The following is a 20,716-nucleotide window of genomic DNA, read 5'->3' as shown; positions in this document are numbered from 1 at the left end:
AACTCGCTCTAATTTGTTTAATATTAAAAATTGTTTTAAACTAAACTGTGAAATAATAGTAAAGGGATATAAAATGAAAGGCATGTAGTGAAATAACAATATAAGAACCGATAAAGATGAAGGTAGTAGAGTATAGTAAATGGACTTAGTAGAGTAAAGTAGTGTATTATAAACGTTAACCGTGTTCTGTTCAGCCTTTTATGCTGAAGAAACTCCTCTTTTGATCCATTTCGATAATCATCAACACTTTTGCAGCTCTCAAATTTTCCGTTTACCAGTCTCTAGAGCACAAAACCCATTACAACAGTACACATGACCCATCTTCGACGTAAGTATGCTTAAATACTACTCCCCTTCTCCCGGAATCTCCTGCGCCCCTAAGAAGCAAATGGGAGATGTTTATATTAACATAGTGTCCGTGGACATACCATTGCCTTGTCGTCTATAATGCCTTGTCTTAATGCACTCATTCTATTTTTCCTGCATATATTTTTTCCTAATCATTTTTCCTACATACGAGTATTTTGCATTTTTATTATCTCTTGTTTAATCATTACTTCATACTTTATTTTTATTTTTTACTTAATCTATATTTTGTTTATTAATTCACTTTACATTTTCAAATTCTTTTTTAATATTTGTTTTATTTATTTTACAAAATAATAAATATAAGAAATAATAAATTTTACAGAATAATACAGAATAATAATACAGAATAATAATATATAAATTTACAGAATAATTTTACAGATAAAATAATAAATAATACTTCGTTTATTATTTAATTCTTCTCTTTCCTGTACTGTTGCCACTATATGTCTCATTAGTTTTATATTTTATACTGACCTCTCTACTACAACGAACAATTTAAAACTACTTTCTCCAATACTTTTATTTTGTTCCTACTGACCCCCTTTTTTTTTGTTCCTGTCTGATGAAGTATTTAGCGAAAGTACTTGCAATGTACTGCTTGAGTGATGCGTGATAATGCTTATATAATTTACTATAACGGTTAATATATTCAAAATATTAATTTTAAGAGAAACGAGATGGTAAAGGGCTCACATCTAGTGCACGTGGTCCCTAATTCGATCCCAGATCGTGCCAAGTGGGTTTTGTGGTGGACGAACACGATGTGCGTGGATTTTCTCGGGGTTCTGCTGTTTTCCTCCACTTTCTTCATTTCATTCATTATCATTAGCGTCTCCATTAGCCTGAGTACATAACTGTGGTAAAAAAAAATTAAATTAGATTCGTTTTCTAAAGTATTGTTGACTAGATATATATTTTCGTCAACAACAACAATCTTACTAGTAATAGTGAATATTTTTCGTTTCTACTTATTTATTAAGTAATACATCAACACAAATTCACACTATCCGATTCATACATACTGTAACTTCAAATAATATTTTACTTTTAAAATATAATTTTGAAGGCAACTAATACGTTACGTTCCGTAGCCGCTTCTAGTAGTCAGTATAAAACAAATGTTTCAACAACATCTGACATACATAGACCAATATTGGAATTATAAATAGTAATTTGCAAAAAATACTTAAAATCAATAAATCCGCATTTAATCTATGATTGTTTCTATTTCCATAAGTGTTTAAATGTGACAATAACAATCCTTACTACAAAAATTTAAGTCTGTCTGTCTGTCTATGTGTCCAAATCAATAACAATCCTTACTACAAAAATTTAAGTCTGTCTGTTAAATTTCACTATTATTCACATCAAAAACCGAATATTATACCGTAAGCAGTTAGGAAATGTGGACATCTGTTTTACCACTGATTTACAATGTAAAATGTTTTAATATGTTATGATGTTGAGAATACGAAATAACATTTTTATATTAAATAGATAAGACTTAAAAAACAAAACCACTGCAACTAAAAATGCATAAATAAATAAATTACTTCATAAAATGAATAATTAAACAATTAAATTAATAAATATATCTTTAAAATTGTGAATAAATACCAATTCTGGTTCTGTTGTTAACATTGGTAGCCTTCGCCGTAAATTTATAATATTGTAATACGTCACAAATTATTTGATAAGGTAAAAAATATTTTATTAACTAATTATCTTAATACCTTATAATTTTTTATATTTTAAATGGAAATAACAATTCAATTCCCAGTCTGGTGCTGTTAGGTCGTTCACATTTTTGGAACAATCAAGGAAATTTCGTAGTAACTTAAAGCTATGTCCAGATAAAAACATTCCTTTTAATAGGAAATATAAGTTATGTTATGTAGTGATGTGTCGACTCAATAACAAACACTTCCTACTTCGAGTCATGAGGAAATTCTTGTAATGTTAAGATAAGCGGAGGAGTAATGACGCCACCAGAAACTGGGAAGAGAAGGTAGGTGGCCAAAGGTAGTGGTGAACTCGAGAGAGTATTCGACTGACAGAGGAAGGTTCAACCTCATCGTCCTCTTCGATCAAAATCTTGATGAGTACAAGCTGGTTATGAATTGCTAAATACATTGCTAATATTCGACTTAAATTATTAATCTTTACTTCCATCAAAAGTCCCATTTCAGTATGAGCATGTTAACCATTGTAATAATAGTCATAAAGCTACCAGTTTTGGGTAATTATCTAAATCTGATGTCTCTAGCATGGAGTAATCTACGCTTCCCCCAACACCCCCTAACACCCCTCCAAATTTCTTTACACACACAACTGGATGGAAAAGGAATGCTCCCCCAAATCTAATTGTATCAATCAATCAGTATCACATATCTTATTTATTACATCAAGTTAAAAAAGTTGAGTTGAGTTGATTTTGAGTTTAACGTCCCGTTCAGCAGCGAGGCTATATGAGACGTGGATCTACTGATGAACGTGGAATCCAAACCGAATGAGCTCCCGCCGGGTCAACTTAAAAAAGGTTTAGCATTTAGGAAAGAAGACAAGATTCTTATTTTATTTCACTTCAAAATAGTACGAAGCGACCTCGTTCTCATGTACGGCTTCGAGAACCACATTACCTCATTGTTTCAGGCGGTGTTTCGATCGAAACAATTGACAAAACAGACCGTTGATATCTACCATTCTGGGCTCCGCGGTCGTTTCCGAGAAAAGAGATTGATGGACAGATGCAGATGACTGAAATTGTCAATATCTTGTGGGGTCATTCACCTACCTCCTCCTCAATAAGGAAAAATGTGACAATATAGTAATAAGCCTATACCAAATTCAGTTGGTAAGTGCTATTTAGTCTGCAACAGCTCGCAACCAGAGGGGGGCTAGGAAGGGCCTGGCCCTCCCTAAATTTTTCATGTCCTCTCCAGACCTCAATACAAAATGCACAGTTTAGATATTTGTAAGAGAATTTTTAATGACTTGGCCCCTCCTGACATATTCATGGCCCCCCAAAGCTGTGTGGCTGGTTTCGAGCCTGCTCTGCAAGTGGTGTATCAACGGACGGATGTTAGAAGGGTGTAGTCAAAACGTGATTAAAAATGAAGAGATGGGTCGAATTAAGAATTATATATATTTTAGACTGAGTCTAGTGTTATGCAGGAACGCATTTGGCGCTAGTTTAATGTTTTGTAAAGTATATTTTTATTCACGTAAATTCATTGAGTGGAACAGGGCTCATAGCGAGTCACTTTTTTAAAACTAAAATTTACTTTTTTTTCAAGTTGGTCACTAAAAGTTACTTTTTTTTTTCAAATTTTTCACTAAAAGTTAATTTTTTGAGAGATAAAGTGACTTTTTCGTGTGATTTATGTTTTGCATTGGCAGTTTTCTGAGAAAAATATAAAACCAAATGGAGAAAGGCAGAAACTTGTTACTCATTACTCTTCTGAAAGCTTCAGTACTTTCTGCCACATGTGAAACAGTCAACTTTATTCTCACTTCAGCTTTATTCTCACTTCAGCTTTTATTCTTTTTAAAGCACAGTGGACGGTTGGTGGATGCTTAAGCTCTCAAGGTGGGGTTGAGAATCCTTCTGTATCTACTCTTTCTTCCATCATGATAACCTCTCGCGTAATTGTTAACGCTCCGTTGAACGTTGTGTATGTGCGTCTGTGTGGTTCATCATGTTCGTCTTGTGTTATGCTTCTTGTATGTTCTTCTTAAGAGTAGGTGATGAATTTGAATATTTCACGTTTTCGAGAACTCTTAATGCGAAATTAAATATAATGTCTGGGATGAAGAAATTCGGAAATAGGCCAAAACTGGTTCCACTTACTCAGAAGCTTTTTACATCTGCTAAGTCTGCTTACCGTAACTACAAAGCATACTTTGAAAACCTAAGAAAGGAGGAAGCTCAAAAAGAAGAAGTAAAGAAGAAACAAAACAACAAACAAAAAGAGAGGTGATGGAGAAATTGACCAAGGAAAAAAGGGGCATGATGAAATTTTGGTCACTTTTTCGTGTGCTTTTGGCCATTTTTTGGTCACTTTTTAGCTATTTACAAGAGACCAGGCCACTATGAGCCCTAGGATTATTAAAATTAGGGTAAGGTAAGTGCACCAGTAGCTGACACTGCTCCAAAAGCTGACACTTTTATCTTAAATTGAACACAATAAGGTTATTTGTGATCATTAACAGATTTCTCAGCGCACACACTTTTCTTGATGGTTTAGCAACATTTTGCTTAGTCGTGGTTAATTTGCGTGCCAACTGATAGAGGTATGACAAAGTTGAATTACGTGCTGCGAAGAAATATGCAAAAATGAGAAGAATTCTTAAGAAAAACGGTAAGCCTACTTACCTTGTTACTCTTATGTTAATTTATGATTTTTTTCTAGTTCAGTAGCATGTTGAATATGTATTCTGTTGGTGAAACAGTGTAGTGAATTGCGGGAGGAAAATTTTGTCCAATTTCAAATTCTAAAGCTTCAGGAGGGGGGTGTCAGGTATTGGTGTCCTTTTGTGTAGGGTTATTCCAGTAGCTGACACTGCATGTCAGGCATTGGTAAACAGCATAACGGCATTAATTTATGAATTTCATACATAATTTACACGAGAAAGTAACACTTGTCTTCTGGTATCAATTTCACTAAATTTGGATGTCTCGGTCCAAAAGCTGACAGGGGTTGTCACTTATTAGAGCAGCAAAATACTGTTTTGTACCAAGACCTGACATAAACATTTTCAATGGATTTGAGCAACGCAATGATGCAAACGTCATTTTACAGAAAAAAAATGTGGTTGTTCTGAAACAGATTTAAGACAAAATAAAAATTTGTGATCTGCTTCTTTTTAACTTTTCATTGATTAGAACGAACACAGATAGATAGTGGCACTTTCTCCTGTAGTTGGAAACCAGATGAGCCGAGGTGTGTGAACAGCCGAGAGTGCGGTATTTTATCCAGGCACCTTAAGATCCATCCAGAATTCTTAACGCAGACGAGACTGCATCCTTTTCGTTTCCGAAAGCAAATAAGGTGTTAGTTCGTAAGGAAGAAAAAACTATATACACATATGCAAGCAATGATGAAAAAGAATGTATGATTACAATGCTGATTACAACTAGTGCATGTATATTGGCTCCCCCGATGTTTGTATAGAGTTGCAAACGAATACCAGCTTCTGTAGCTAATTCAATGCCTAAAAATTGGAGTATTGGTAGACCTGAGTAGGTTGGATGACAGTAGAGACATTTTATGAATATATGACTAATGTGTTTCAACCATGGCTTGAAAAGTCAAATATCAAAACTCTTGTGTTGGTTTTCCTTGATGGTCATGCATAGCATCTCACTGACCCTCTAAGCAATTTTTGGAGTAACAATGGTATTGTGCTTGTAGCTTTGTATCCGAATTCCACTCATGTTCTTCAACCGATGGATGTTTCAGTTTTCCATCCACTCAAGAGCGCTTGGAAATGTGGTGTGCATCAGTGGAGAATCAAACATGACGGTAGAAAGCTAAGAAATGAAGACTTTGCACCTCTTTTGGAAAAATACAATGAAAATGTCAATAACTCTTACTGCAATAAAAAAAATTGATTCAGAGCATGTGGTCTCTACGCATTTAACGCTGATAACGTAGACTATCAAAAGTTCAGGAAAGGAGGAACAACTTGAGAGATATCTTCCGGAAATCTCTCCAATGAAACTCATCACGGCCAAATAAATTAATTCTTGTGTTTCCTAAAGCAAAGACTTTGTACTGAGAAAGTTAAAAGAAATCTCCGATTGTGATGGCACGCTTTTACGCAACATAGAAGATAAAAATCTTTTCCTCCTATGGATGTAGAGAAGTGTAGCAGACATGTTTCTGCACCCAGAATAGACCACAAACAAGTTACGGATGAAATATCCACTCAACAAAATACGAATGACACTACTAATATATCAATTTCAAGCACTTCGGAAATTACAGGAACACACGTTTCTACGCAAGAACAAGTTGCAGAAGTAACTAAAACTTCTAATCATCAAAATAGAAGTCAAACTATGTTTTCAGTTCCAAGGACTTCGAAAACTACAGAAACTGACGTTCCTAACAATGAACAGGGAGCAAAGAAAAGTACTGATACTATTAATTCTCTCGCCATTTAAAAGATCTTTATTTTGGCCGCATCATACAATCACGCCTACCTTAAAGAGTAGGAGAGAGAAAATAGTTTCAGTCGCAACATCGGCAGAGTGGAAGAAATATATTATAATATAAAAGTGAATATTTTCCAGGAAGGATTTTGAAGACTAAGCAAAACGAAGCTTTCGTCAAAGTTACGCTAAAGACTAGATATGGCTGGTGTTGGCCGAAAGTTGAAGACAAGCTATTGTATGCATATGAAGACATATTGAAAAAAAATCAATTCACCTAAATCTGATTTGATTCCAAGTTGGGGGCATATCTGATAGAAGCAATTGAGAATTATCGCGTTAACAAAAGGTAAGAAATGTCTTGATATTTTAAATGGATATATTTGAATAAATACTAAACAAAAAACATATTCTACCTATTATAAATCTGTTACTTCTGTTTAACCTATATTTTAAAAGAATACGTGATGTTATTCTTACTAATAAATGATTTCATTTTACTGTCAGCTTTTGGTACATTACTATGTCAGGCATTGGGTCATTGGTATTTTCTGCGTGTCAGCAACTGGTACAAGTGGGTTGTGTTCCATATAAATTTCTTTAACTCATATATGTTTATCTGAAGGTCTTATATCAATTGAAAACCATTCCTTAAACTTAAACCTTTCAGTTACTAAAGGCATAATTTTCCTATGTTGTTTTATTTACAAACCAAAGCATTACATTTAGAAATGCATCCTTAAAGTGTCAGCTATTGGTGCACTTACCTTATATTAAAGAAGGCAAAACAGAAAGATACAAAATATTTGTAAATTGAAAAACTGGATTTCTGGAAAACAACTAAATCAATGAATAATTTTCTTATGAAAGATATTCAGAGCGAAAAACGTAGCCAGGAAGGGGCAGGAACGGAGATTAAGAGGTCAAAAAATATTACAACAATTAATGTTAACAACAGGGTTAGAATATTAAAATAATGAAATTGGAACTATGTACAGTATTAATTACTAAACGAATGTCATTTCAGCATGGGACGTGGGAATTTTTTCCCAATTAATATTTTGGAAAAAATCACCCACTAAAACTTGCTGGGGGTGAATAAATTGAAATAATATCAGAATTTTGCAAAATAATTACAATAACTCGTATGTAATCAAATCACATGTAATTACTGGGTAAAATAGTGGAGGATAATTCCTGCAGTGAAACCTCTCTTAACAGGCATCTTTCAATAGTGGACATTTTCATAAGAGGACAAACTTTCTTATTCTTCCATGCCATAAATATGTGTGATGTGGTGTTATGAGAGAGAGCCTTTCCTTTTAGGGACACCTCTCATTTACGGACAAATAATCGGTTCTACCGATGTCCGTTTTGAGAGGTTTCACTGTATTACTTAGTTTAATAATAATAATGAATGCCCAAATGTGTGAACTTACTTTATTGAACCTACCACTGCGAAGAGCTGATATTATTATTATTATTATTATTATTATTATTAGTAGTAGTAGTAGTAGTAGTAGTAGTAGTAGTAGTAGTAGTCGTAATAGTAGTAGTAGTAGAAGAAGTAGTAGCAGCAGCAGTAGTAGTAGTAGTATTGCAATAGTTGCGTAACAAAATACACTGTTTTCTTGTTTGAGTTTGTTTAAAAATTATATCACTATTCCGAGAGCACACCCCCCTTTTATTTTGAACACCCCCCTAAGTAAAAATTTCTGGCGTACTTACTGGTCTCTAGTTTTATTTAATGGATTATGTCATTTCTAACAAGGTGAATTGCCTTTACTATTTTTAATTAAATGATTGAAATTTCTATAAGTATAGATATTAGCCCCAATACTAATTATGGTTATTATTTTCTGAGCTAAGTGTGCATATTCACATATATGTCAAGGGTCTGGATTTCGATCCAAAGTGTTGGCATACGTTATGGTGGTTTAGGCGCCGATTTTGTGGCTAATGCCCTTGTTACGAAATACGTTATGGTGGTTTAGGTGCCGATTTTGTGGCTAACGCCATTGTTACGAACTACGAGTAAACGAAGGGTAAAGCCAAGATCCGACATGGCAGCATCACAATCTTCGTCTTTAAATAAGAACAGGCGCAATGAGGATGTTAACCAAGCAAATGCCTCTCAGTCAGACCCTTCTCAGACAGGAGCACCTACCCAAATTCAAAGACCTATTGTAAATGTGTATAGCAATGCTTTTCCGGTTCCCAAATACTACCCAAAAGAAATGACAATACAATTCTTTCCTGCATTTGATGACACAATAAAGCTAAACAAATTTATGTTCTACATAAAATAATTTGTAGCATTTGAATGTATTCAAAAATCATTATAGTTGATTTTTAAAAAAATACTCCATAATATATTGAATAAAAATCATTTTCTTTGAATTTCTCAATATTATTCGAAATTTAATAAGTTTTTACAAAATCTTAACAATTCTTCTATTATTTTACAATTTTTCTTAATATTGTTTACGAGGGATATTGGAAAGTTTTATGAACTAAAATAAACAAAGTATTGAATTATTCGTGCAGAGTTACACATTTCTTCCACCATTTTTTGACGACCCTTCGAAGGTCGTCATTTCAGTTTTCTGCAAATTGCTTGGGAAACATTGTTCCATCTCCATTATGACGTCATCTGTGTTGTCAAAATGGCGACCCCGAAGTGAATCCTTCATCTGTGGGAACAGAATGAAGTTACTTGATTGTAGATCACAAAAATAGGACGGGTGTGAAAATATTTCAAAGCTAGAGCCTGTCTATTTCAGATGTGCCCTCGGAAAATATGCGAAACATACTTCGGCCCCACCCTCGCGCTCTCTGACGGATGAAACTCTCCCTTTGCTTAGGGAAAAGAAGTGAATGACTTCAGCTGTGTTGTCAATTTGTCATTCAGTCGTTTCGTCACAAGACAGAGCACAGCGAAGTCCGTGAAATAATTCATTGTGGCAATCCAACAATTGAAAGAGCTCGGCGCAGCAACTTGTCCCTCCTCTTTCGAGGGAGGTACGGAAAACACATCGACAGCAGCGTCAGAATGGGCACAGTTGAAATAGAAAAGTTCTACGTCTGGCAGCTTCTACTGACGCTGCTTGAGATACACGAGCGGATACATTTTTTTGCGAGGACTCGGGTCCATTTGATGAACATATTCCGATATTTGTACTTAACGGTATTTGGAAACTTTTTCACAAGTGAGCAGTAGTATGTGCCAATGGTATTACCACCCTTCTCAAGGTAGTTTTTAAGGATGACCTCTTGACCCCCTCCTACCGCAATAAACGAAAGCATGGCTCTACTGGGAGAGATTTGCATCTTTGTCTTTTGTGGGAAGCTGAGGAGTGCTTCCACTCCGTGCTCACATCTTTTATCTCATCATCATATAGAGAGGTCCAACATTTATCCATAGTTGTCAGACGGACAAAAGAACTCCTCCTCATCTTTCTGCAAAAAATGCAACAAAGGTTTCTATTTGTCTCTTCTGAAGAAGAATCTCCAGACGCAGACCCAAACATGTTGACACCTTAGATATATAATGCTGTTCAGAATTATTTTCCATACACTTCCATAAGTAAGTCCACTATGCTGCAGGACATTTCGGTGGTCTTTCAGGACCAGTTCTTTGATTTTTCTTCCTGCCGACATCGTCCGTGATTGATGAACGTCCAGTCTTGGCTCATCTTTAAGGAACATGTGACCTGTTTGGAAATTCCTCACGACAGTGTCATAAGATGTGCCACCACCATAAACATGTTTCATTATATTTCATGAATTTACCGGAAGCTGTAATCCTTCAAATGCAGAAACTTAATCGGGCTACGACCTTCTGTCTTCTTCGTCTTGGTCTTTTCTGACAATTAGCGCTACTTGTAAAGGAAGTAACTGACACACATGAATAATTTTCATTAAATAATGAATACGAGGTGTAAAGACTACACAGGTCAAGCATTAAATAACTTCTTGAAATAATTAAAATTTTCTGATACTCCCTCGTATTTGATGCATTCTTGCATCTTAAAGCTATTATTTCTTATTCTTGTGGAAGTGCTACTTTAACACATTCATCACTAAGAGTATCACAGATGATACAGATGGCGTGTTCCATCGAGGTTTAGTTTATCATTTCTGATACATGTCGAAGATTTTTTTATGTCTTGTGTATCGCTATTGATTTGATACTACACCACGTATACAGTGCGTTCCACGCATAACACTAAGGCCCGTCTCCTGAAGAAACCAAGGCAGATAGAAACATGAAATCTTTCGTATTCTTCAAGGGACATAAAGGACATTATGCTGAAATGAAAAAAAAAAAAAAAACATGAGGTGCGCTCAAGGGAATTATGGGGTAACTATAAAATTTTAAATAGCAACCCACATCATGTGGTACCTCGTTTGAAAGCTAATGACCTGTAGAGACCAGTTCTGGAAACTGCTTGTCGCTATCGTGTCTCTATTCATCATGGCGACCATCCGTAAGTACAGTCAAAGTACTCGTAGTTACCCCTCGTAACCCACTTAGGTCCCCTTTATGGGGGATTTTCCTTATCAGCATAAGTCTTTTGTGTCCCTTCAAGGTTACAAAAGGTTTCATGTTTCTATCTGCCTTGGTTTCTTCAGGAGATGGGCCTTAGTGTTATGGGTGGAACGTACTTCGATCCTACTTTACGGATGGCCGCCATGTTGGATATGGACACGCTAGACACATGTAGTTTCCAAAACTGGTCTCTACACGTGATTATCTTTCAAATGAGATACCACATGTGAGGGTTGCTATTTAAAATTTTGTAGTTACCGCCCGTAACCCCGTTGAGCGAACCTCATGGGGGTTCTCCATATCAACATAATGTTGTCTTTTATGTCCCTTGAAAGTTACAAAAGGTTTCATGTTTCTGTCTACCTTGGTTTCTTCAGGAGACGGGCCTTAGTGTTATTCGTGGAACGCACTATATATAACTCGATCTAGCCTAGACCAAGAGAAAACATGCTACAGCAATAAGTGAGAGCTGAGACGAATATTTTGCTTTTAATCGGTAAAGGTTTTATGAAAATCTTAAAGCAAATTGAGACTACTTTAAATATGGACTTGATCCAGGAGGTAAAACTCAAAAAAAGATTGGCTTGCCGATGAATGTGTTAAGTTTGAATAGAGAAATCATCAATGCACGAAAGAATAAATGCAAGGCTCTCCGATAGAATTATAGGTTTAAAGTTTTCATTACTATATTATTCTACCTTCTATTAATTAAAATGTATCTATACATAAGAGGACGAATATTTGGATCAAAGGGAGACGGAAATGGAGAATATCGAAAATTTCATAATTAGGGCAATAACTTATACGGTTTACCTAACATTGTTGGGGTCATTAAGTCTAGGGGCTCAGACGAGTAGGTCATGTAGCCAGACTGGGAAAAAAGTAAGAACATTTTCAAAACTTTAACTGGAAACCCAATCGAAAAAAGACAATTAGGAAGAACTAGGCGCAGATGGGAGGACAACACTTAGGTGGATTTTGCAGAAGTAGGAACACAAACTAGGAACTGGATGTACGTAGTTAACTACAAATAAAAAATCAATGGAGAGTTTTTGTGAACGCGGCAGTGAACCTTCGGGCTGCATAAGCTAAAGGGTTGGTTATATATACGAAGGAGTACTGATAATCAGGCCCGTATCCAGAGGGGTTTAGCCCCCCCTAAATTTTTGCTGGCCTCCTAAAATTTTCACGGTACTATTGCAAATGAACTATAACATAGTGATGAACTATAATATGGTTGGATCGCTTCCCCTAACTTCAGCCGGACTCCCTCCCCTACATTTTTGGGCTGGCTACCGACCTGCTGAGAAGTTATTTGCTTTCCTACGAAAAACAAGTTCAAGTCAAAATTTTATGATGCATACATTCATCATACTACCAATTCAATTTGAAATTCGATGCATTCTTTGCTTCTGTTCTACAGTTTGTTAAATCCCTATTTAAAAAAGATCCGTTGTATGTCAAACTATGCATTTGCAGTTGAAATTACTTCAAAAATGTTGTTGAATTTTTGACTGCTTAGATTTTTTTTTTTTTTTTAATTTAGGAATAAGTGGTAGGCGAGGTGAATAGGGGGGTAATTCAATGTTTCAAGCCTTAATGTGGCTATACCTGAATTATAAATGCAGGTTCGAAAATATTTATAGAATTGGGTTAAATGTTCAGTGGACAGACACATAGCCTATATGATTATCGTGTCTAACGGTGAGACAGAAAAGAAAGTGAAGAATTGTGGAAAATATGTCACAAAGATTTGTTCGAAATTCTCCTGCTTTTTCCATATTTGAAAATGTGGTAACCCTACATAGAGTTAGACTGGTCATATACGGGCTTCATTCAAACATTGATACCTTCTAGAAGGCCAGAGCTAGTTCCTTCCCAAATCCTAGACCTAGAAAAAAAATACCTAAAAGACCGATGCAACCCCGGTGTTGAAGGTCCCAATCCTTCCTTGAGTCATTCCCTTGCATAAATAAATAAATAAATAAATAAATAAATTTTACAAGCTTTCGTTAGTGCTACAGTGTTAAATATGTTATTTTAATATGACTCTACGGTTTACATTTTTACCTTTGTAGAAAGTTTATAACATTAGATTGTCATTGTAGCAATTGGTACGGCAACGGTCGTCCCTAGAATATCGTTGAACCGCAAGCAGAAACTAATGTCATTCTCAGAAGAGGCCTCATGCCCTAGGGGAAAGTAGTCGAATTCTGCGCGGCGGATAATTCTGCGCACACGTGTTTCTTGAACTTGGAGATCCTTTACGACAGATTGGTTGCTACTGCCATTAAGAAACCGTTACTAGTAACTAACATTAAAGGACAAGAGCCATTATGTCAAATGTTTAGGCTGTAAGTGGCCATTGAATTATTTCTCCTCTGTTGATATTAAATTTTCTTCAAACAAACTAAGAGGTACGTTCTATACTTTGTATATTTCTAGGTAGTTACTTTTATGTTCCGTTTATAGTGTACAATGAGCATTATAGTCATTGCAATTCGTAGTGCTAATCAATATTTAATACGTCGTAATTTCGTGTTTTTTGTCAAATGGCCGAGTGGTGTTATTCTGCGCAAAATCGATGGCATATTCTGCGCAATGCGCAGAATTGCACTTCAAGAGTGTTTATGTTAATAACAAGCGTACGTAATAGATCCGCAAAATATCGCCATTCTCTCATTATAGATGCCGAAAAGAAGAAAAAGAACAACTACAAAAAGTACTTATGTAGAGGAACAACTAGGAGAAGCTTGAGTTGAGTTTGAGTTTAACGTCCCTTTTCAGCAGCGAGGCTATATGAGACGTGGACCTACTGATTAACGTGGAATCCGAACCACATGAGCTCTCTCCAGGAATCGAACCCGGGTCTCCCGCGCCAAAGGCGCGTACGCTAACCGCTTAGCCACTGAGGAACTCAACTAGGAGAAACTATCAGTACTGTTAAAAGTGGGTGTGCAAATCGAGAAATTGGATTGTACGGAACAGTAGAATATGCTATTCGTCTACGGATGAAAACTGGAAATACGGTGCTACTCTCGGAAGGAAATCAATTCGGAGAACAAGAACGCGAAATCGAATTGCCCATAATTTTGATGGAAATACCGAAGTTGCTAGTATGGACTGTTAAGACTATTTCTTTAAAGAAATCCACGATAAGCCTAAGGAAACCTGAGGGAGTAAGTTTGAATAGGATAAAGGGATTTAATGAAGAAGCTGTGACACTATTCTTGAAGAACTTGGAAACAGTAATGAAAAAGCACCATTTTCCACTAAGTAGAATTTTCAATGTGGACGAAACGGGTATTTCGAACGTATAAAAATATACGATAATTTTAGCACCCAAAGGTCAGAAACAGGTAGGAACTGCTATTTCGAACGAGTGTGGAAAGACAGTCTGTTGTGTGTGCTTGTATTACCTGACCACGATATTAGTGCGGTTTTTCGTGGAGGGCGCTAGTGTTGTGTTTACATCAGTTTCTAGGTAAGCGCGGTGGGACAGGGGAACGAAGAGCGTCACTCTTCAGTGTATCCAACGATTTTCAAAAGTTGCAGTTTACATGTTATAAGTAGCCTAATCTGTTTCGCTTAATAAAAAACTCCATAAATTATATAGTTGTTATTGAATGCAGTAATGGTTATTCCTGCAGTAATGCAGATGTATTGTGGATAATGGCATATGCATGGAAATTAACAATTTAAGAACAAGATAGCACACAAGTGAATTTCTACCGTGTATTAAGCAGATTATATAAAAAAATTGATTACGTTTTATGTGATTTCATTATAAAACAGTAGAAACCTGTAAAACTCAGTAATAAGATGTTAATGACTAAAAGATTAATTATGGGTTGGTACCTTAGATACTTGCGCAATATCTTATAACTTTCAGTTTAAATCAAGTTAAGGCTCGCGATGCTTGTATTTGTTTTAATGTAGGTCTATCTATTGACAACTAAATTATTTTCTTGAGTTGTATGGAAGTTCTCTTCGTTGGTCTATTGGCTAGCGCATGTGTCTTTGTTGTACGTGGTTCTGTGAGAGCCCAACAATTAATTTTACAATCTTTCACTTTCATTAATCATCTGTCTCCTCTAGCATAAAGAGCATAATCATTGGACGTTAAACTAAAGAAATTTCATTTCATTTTTTCGATGAATGTGAACCCTTTGGGGGGAAAGGAAGTGAAGAAGAAATTTTCCTTAATTTTTAAAGGGCTACGGGATTGGATAGCTTGTCTTTCGGGATTGCCTTGTAAAACCTGATTACAATGCATTTTTTTTTTTTTTTTTTTTTTTTTTTTTTTAAGGATTATTATCGTAATACAGCCTTTTGGTAAATGTGAAATAAAAGTATCAATAAAACATCAGCGCATGGGTAATGTAAGCATAGACATCATTGGTTCAATACACAATAAATTCACAACTTTTATTTATGAGTATAGAAATTCCCTTTGAACTCCCTCTGAATTTCTTTCAGACCCTAGGTCTCTTGTGACAAAGAATTAATTCTATTATCTTTTTTCATACACAATATAATTTTGAAACTTGGGAGCCTAGTGTTGTCTTTGTGTCTGTAATACGTAATCATTTGTCGATTGACTTCAGAAGACTGAGTTTAGCCCGTGAGCATAAGTTGCATATAGTTCAAACATATCAGATGTACGGTCTTGTTTAACAAATCCTGTGTGCACATATGAAATTCAAAGACAATCAATCGTCTTTAAACAGCTGCATTTTTATTTCAAGTGTAAGTACTAAAATGTGCTACGTATAGTTCCAAGAGGTTGGGATCCTGGAAAAAAAAAAAAAAAAAAAAACACGTAATTAACATTGGCACTCCTTCTTCTTCATGATTTGATGTAAGAAGCGGCCGCATGATTTCCGTCCAATAGTTTCATCGCCGGTATCTTTGAGTAATGAGATGGCAGTGGAAGACAAACTTCGTTCTTCTAACTTGATATTTTGAAAAACTTACGCAAGTGATTTTGTTACTTAAATATATATCTATTCACTCTAATCAATTTCAAAAGTACCATTAACTTTATAATAACATAATGAATGTAAGAGTTACCATGAAAATGTATTTTGTATTTCTTTTTTAATATGAAATTCATTTTTTCTGAATTTCACTGGAGCTATAAGAAATCAATTGTCAGGCTCCCCACTTTAAATTTTAATCGCTCTCCTACCGCCCCCAATGTAACATTGGGTTTATTTCTTTTAAATAAATTTTTCAAAATATGGTAAAAATACTGGATTTTTAAATTACCAAACCATGCTAAATAATGACAGGTTAGATATCAGCGAAAGTTATCTTTATCTACCACCTTAATTAGGGGCGGATCCAAATCTCCTTCGGAGGCGGTTAGATTATCAGTTTCTCTGTCACCAGTCTTTTGCAGCACATCTGAAAATGATCTCAATGCAAATTTGTTACTGAAGGTACTGTCAATCGATCGATCACATGGTCCAAATTGGTAGCAATTTCGAAGACGCCTTATCTCAAAACTACACAATAAAACTTGCTTTAAACAATGAAAGCGCAGTTGCCAAAGTATACCTTTGATTCACAAAGATGAACTTCGAGGTTTTGTTAACAGATTAAGTAGGAATTCCTTACACTCTAATGCTACGAAGCTCTCAGTGTTACTTTGTACAACACTGAGGTTAGTTTATTCGCAAGTTATTGCCAAATTAATATGGAGGGTGTATCTACTTTTTTTTTTTTTTTTTTTTTTTTTTGCAGTCCCTTAAAATGTTCTGAAAATAACTTACATAACTTTTGAAATTGTGTTTGTCTTAACTTGAACATATGCGTGAAATGGTTTATTATGAACAGGGCAAAAACAACTGTGATAGATTAATTACAAGTAATCCGGTTAGAAACACTGTTGTTTGTATTTTAGTTCCAAAATCGGCCGCCCGCACTCGTTCGCTGGTCAGGATATAGTTGCTGATAGTTACTTGTTATTTAATTAATTCCAGAACCTTTTTAAATAGGTTTTAAAACTAAAAAGTGTAAATTTACCATTTTTTGTGGGGGATACGGAAAGGCAAAAATATATATTTAGGGGAGCAATCTATTCAGAAATAAAAGGTGTCCCGTTTTTTCTAGTTGACGATTTGGTCACTCTAAGTACTTCTAATACTTGACAACCATGCTAGCCATATTTCACTCCTAATTTACATCTATTGTTGAGAAAATAATACCATAATAGTATCAATACCTCCCTATACATCTCATAGGATTCAGCCGTTCGACACTTCTTTCTACGCATCACTGAAAACAATGCTCTCTGTTTTTGAGATCCCTTTATCATCATGCTCATGGTTTCAATGCACTCAAATATACGTATTTTTTTCAGTCATGAAACAAGTAGACAATAAAGTACATAGTAAAACTTGTAGCCCCCCTTGTCGTTCTTTTTCTGAACCCACTCCATCCAGTGTTTCTTTTAGAAACAATGCTCCGGGGGAACACTTAGTATTCTGGGGGGTACTGCTGGTACTATTCTATTAAGTTATAGATGTTATATTAGTCTCCTCAAATGGGCACTCACAGAGCTCCGGGGGTGGGGCAGTGCCCCCAAAAACTTGCCTGGAAGTAACACTGACTTCATATATATATATATATATATATATATATATATATATATATATATATATATATATATATATATATATGAAAATGTTTTCTTGCTTTAAACATATATAATCGCTTCGCGCAGAATTGTCGCATATTATGCGCAGTATTACCCAACTAGTTGGGTAATTCTGCGCAAATGTATAGTTCAGGTTTTTTGTCTATTATCGACTACTGGTGCGAGATTTTATTCAAACTTCGTGTTTATGTTGTCTACTACATAGCAAACAATGGTTGTGCAAATTTATGTCGTTATGATTACAAAAACAACGGAGAAATAACGATTTTTCCTTAAGTGCGCAGAATTCGACCACTTTCCCCTACTAGTAGCTAAACCCTCAGTTACGGCAATGGTTGCAGATGAGTAAAATTCATGTTTAATCATTTCATGCAAGTAATTTCAATTAGGCCCCTACTATGACAATTAGGCCTACAGAAATGGGTTGCTCTTTCTCGTAATATTAATCTATAAAATAAAAATGAAAGTAGTTATGTTCGTGCCTTCATAACTCTTCAACCACCCGACCAATCTCGATCAAATTTCCAACATAGATGAGGTTCGGGCCTGAGATGTTTTTTATCATTTCACTTTGAAGGTGCAACTTAGGGGAGAGGGAGGGGGATACGTAAAAATGATCGAAAATTACCAATATTAGTGGAGAATCCATAGTTTTCGAGGTCGCTGAGATGAACAGTAACACTTCCGATGCCGTTTAAATCCAAATTCAACCCCGGAACTTTGGGAGGGGAAGAGGAGATAGGCTATAAAAATGATCGAAAATGATCAATATCAGAGAGCACTTCAGTAATAATAAAAAGTGAGAGAATAATGGAACATATCTAATTTTTCTTATTTTAACCGAACGAAGCGGATAATTGACGCTACAGTGCGTCCAGTAAGAGAACGTCTCTGACAGCTCGCAGTGACATTGCCACTACTCGCGTGTCAAGGTTTTTTTCGGTGCAACTGTAGAGGCAATTTAATTAATGGTATAAGACAGAGTGATCGTGGTTGGTAACACTGGTATCAAAGTAGGGGCTGCAATGTCCCACCGCATGTGATAAGAAGATAAGAAACGTCAGAGACCATCTCTTGTTGGCCGTACTATAGTACAAATTAAAATATCTTCTTTCAAATTAAATCTTCGAACATGCTTTTTAAAAAGAAATCCAACTTTTCTTGGGCACCTTAGATGGCTGTACTCAACTTTGAAACAAAAGACTAACTGCAAGCGACAAATTCGCTTCTTGTAATTCTCTGATGAGGATGTTATAATTAGGATAATGTGTTGGTTGCACGTTATTTCAAGTATCCTCATTTCCAAACGCATACACAAACAAATAGACATGATTGCGTGCAACACACTAAATGAACTTGCCTTCATTTGTTCATAAGCTCACGCCAGATTGGTTCCGCCAAATACACATGTTGCCGCCCTTTTCAACCAGACTCAACTGAAAGCTTCATACACGTTTATTCATTTTTTTTTTTTTTTTTTTTTGTTACGTTTTCTATTTCTATTTCTCTTGGTTCTTATTTGGTTTTTGGTGTGCCTTTTGTTATTACACACACAATTTTCTGTGAAACGCATGTGTTGCTTTTTGTTAGTTCCAAAAGGGTGTGTTTCCAAAGGGAGTGGCAAAATATATACTTTAGGGGAAGCCAATGATAAAGGCTTTCCCTCTGTTCAATTATTTTGTTCATTTTACTGTCAATTAACATTTATTTTTGTTTAACGAAATGTACATTTTTAAGTAATCATTAGAATCCTCTTTTTAAATATTTTGCTATCATTGGAGGTCACTTTCCAGAAATTGAAAGCTTCATACACTACGGACTTTGCCTAAGTTGTTCGTCTTGACTAGTAATAGTTTAAGACAAGTAATAATAATGGAACTTCAAATCAACTAAACAAAATATCACACTTCTGTTTAAATAATTTTATACCAATATTCTAAACACTAAAGTAAAAGACTAAAGCTCACTTTAATAATAATAATAATAATAATAATAATAATAATAATAATAATAATAATAATAATAATAATAATAATAATAATCATCTTGAAATGACTCATTTAATATATTAAGTCAATTCAATCTTGGATATAGCGTAAAGTATTGAAATGAGAAGGGGCGTTTTTGAAATATAAAAGTAAGGTAAAATGCAAAAGGAAAACCAATGATGTAACCGCGAAAAACATATGTGTAATGGTATGGACGGGACGAAGTGTAGAAGACTCGGGCAAAACAAACGTGTATTCGAAGGGCAGAATAATAGGGCAAGACTCCACGATAAATGGTACGCGACAAGTAACTGCAACAGTGTCTGTGCATGGAAGTGCATCCGTCTTGACAGATTATGCCTTCCGAAGATATTGGGATTCTGTTTGGAAGAGTGAAAACCACAATTGCAACCCGCGATACGATCACTCGTTTGGAGACTACATAATCTACAAAGGACTACTTTTTATGAAACAGCAATTCAGCACCTCACTCCGGAGTGTAGGACATATCATCTTGGATTGGTGATCAAAAGCGCGACCTACTTGAGATTGAAGCCCACTCCTGGACACCGTTTTGTACGTTTCTTGTTAAATTTTCTTGTTGTTTCGTGCGAACAAGAGACATTTCGGCCCACGTTTGTTTAAACAACACTATCTGAAACAAAGTGCGTACGGATGGGAAAGGATGGCCCTGTTCTAGCTTACATTTCTTTACGAATGTATCTTTTCCTTTGCACGGTTTGCTACACTGTTTCACGACGGTCCCAAACAGTCACAATATCAGAGAAAAGCACCAATATCCTCGGAAGGCATAATCTGTCAAGGCGGATGCACAGACACTGTTGCAGTTACTTGTCGCGTACCATTTATCGTGGGGTCTTGCCCTATTATTCTGCCCTTCGAATACACGTTTGTTTTGCCCGAGTCTTCTACACTTCGTTCCGTCCATACCATTACACATATGTTTTTTGCGGTTGCATCAT

Source organism: Thermobia domestica, chromosome 12, assembly GCF_964235325.1.
Source record: "Thermobia domestica chromosome 12, izTheDome1.hap1.1, whole genome shotgun sequence".
Taxonomy (NCBI): Eukaryota; Metazoa; Arthropoda; class Insecta; order Zygentoma; family Lepismatidae; genus Thermobia; species Thermobia domestica.
The sequence above is the reverse complement of the archived record's forward strand: the minus strand, read 5'-3'. Positions refer to the sequence as shown.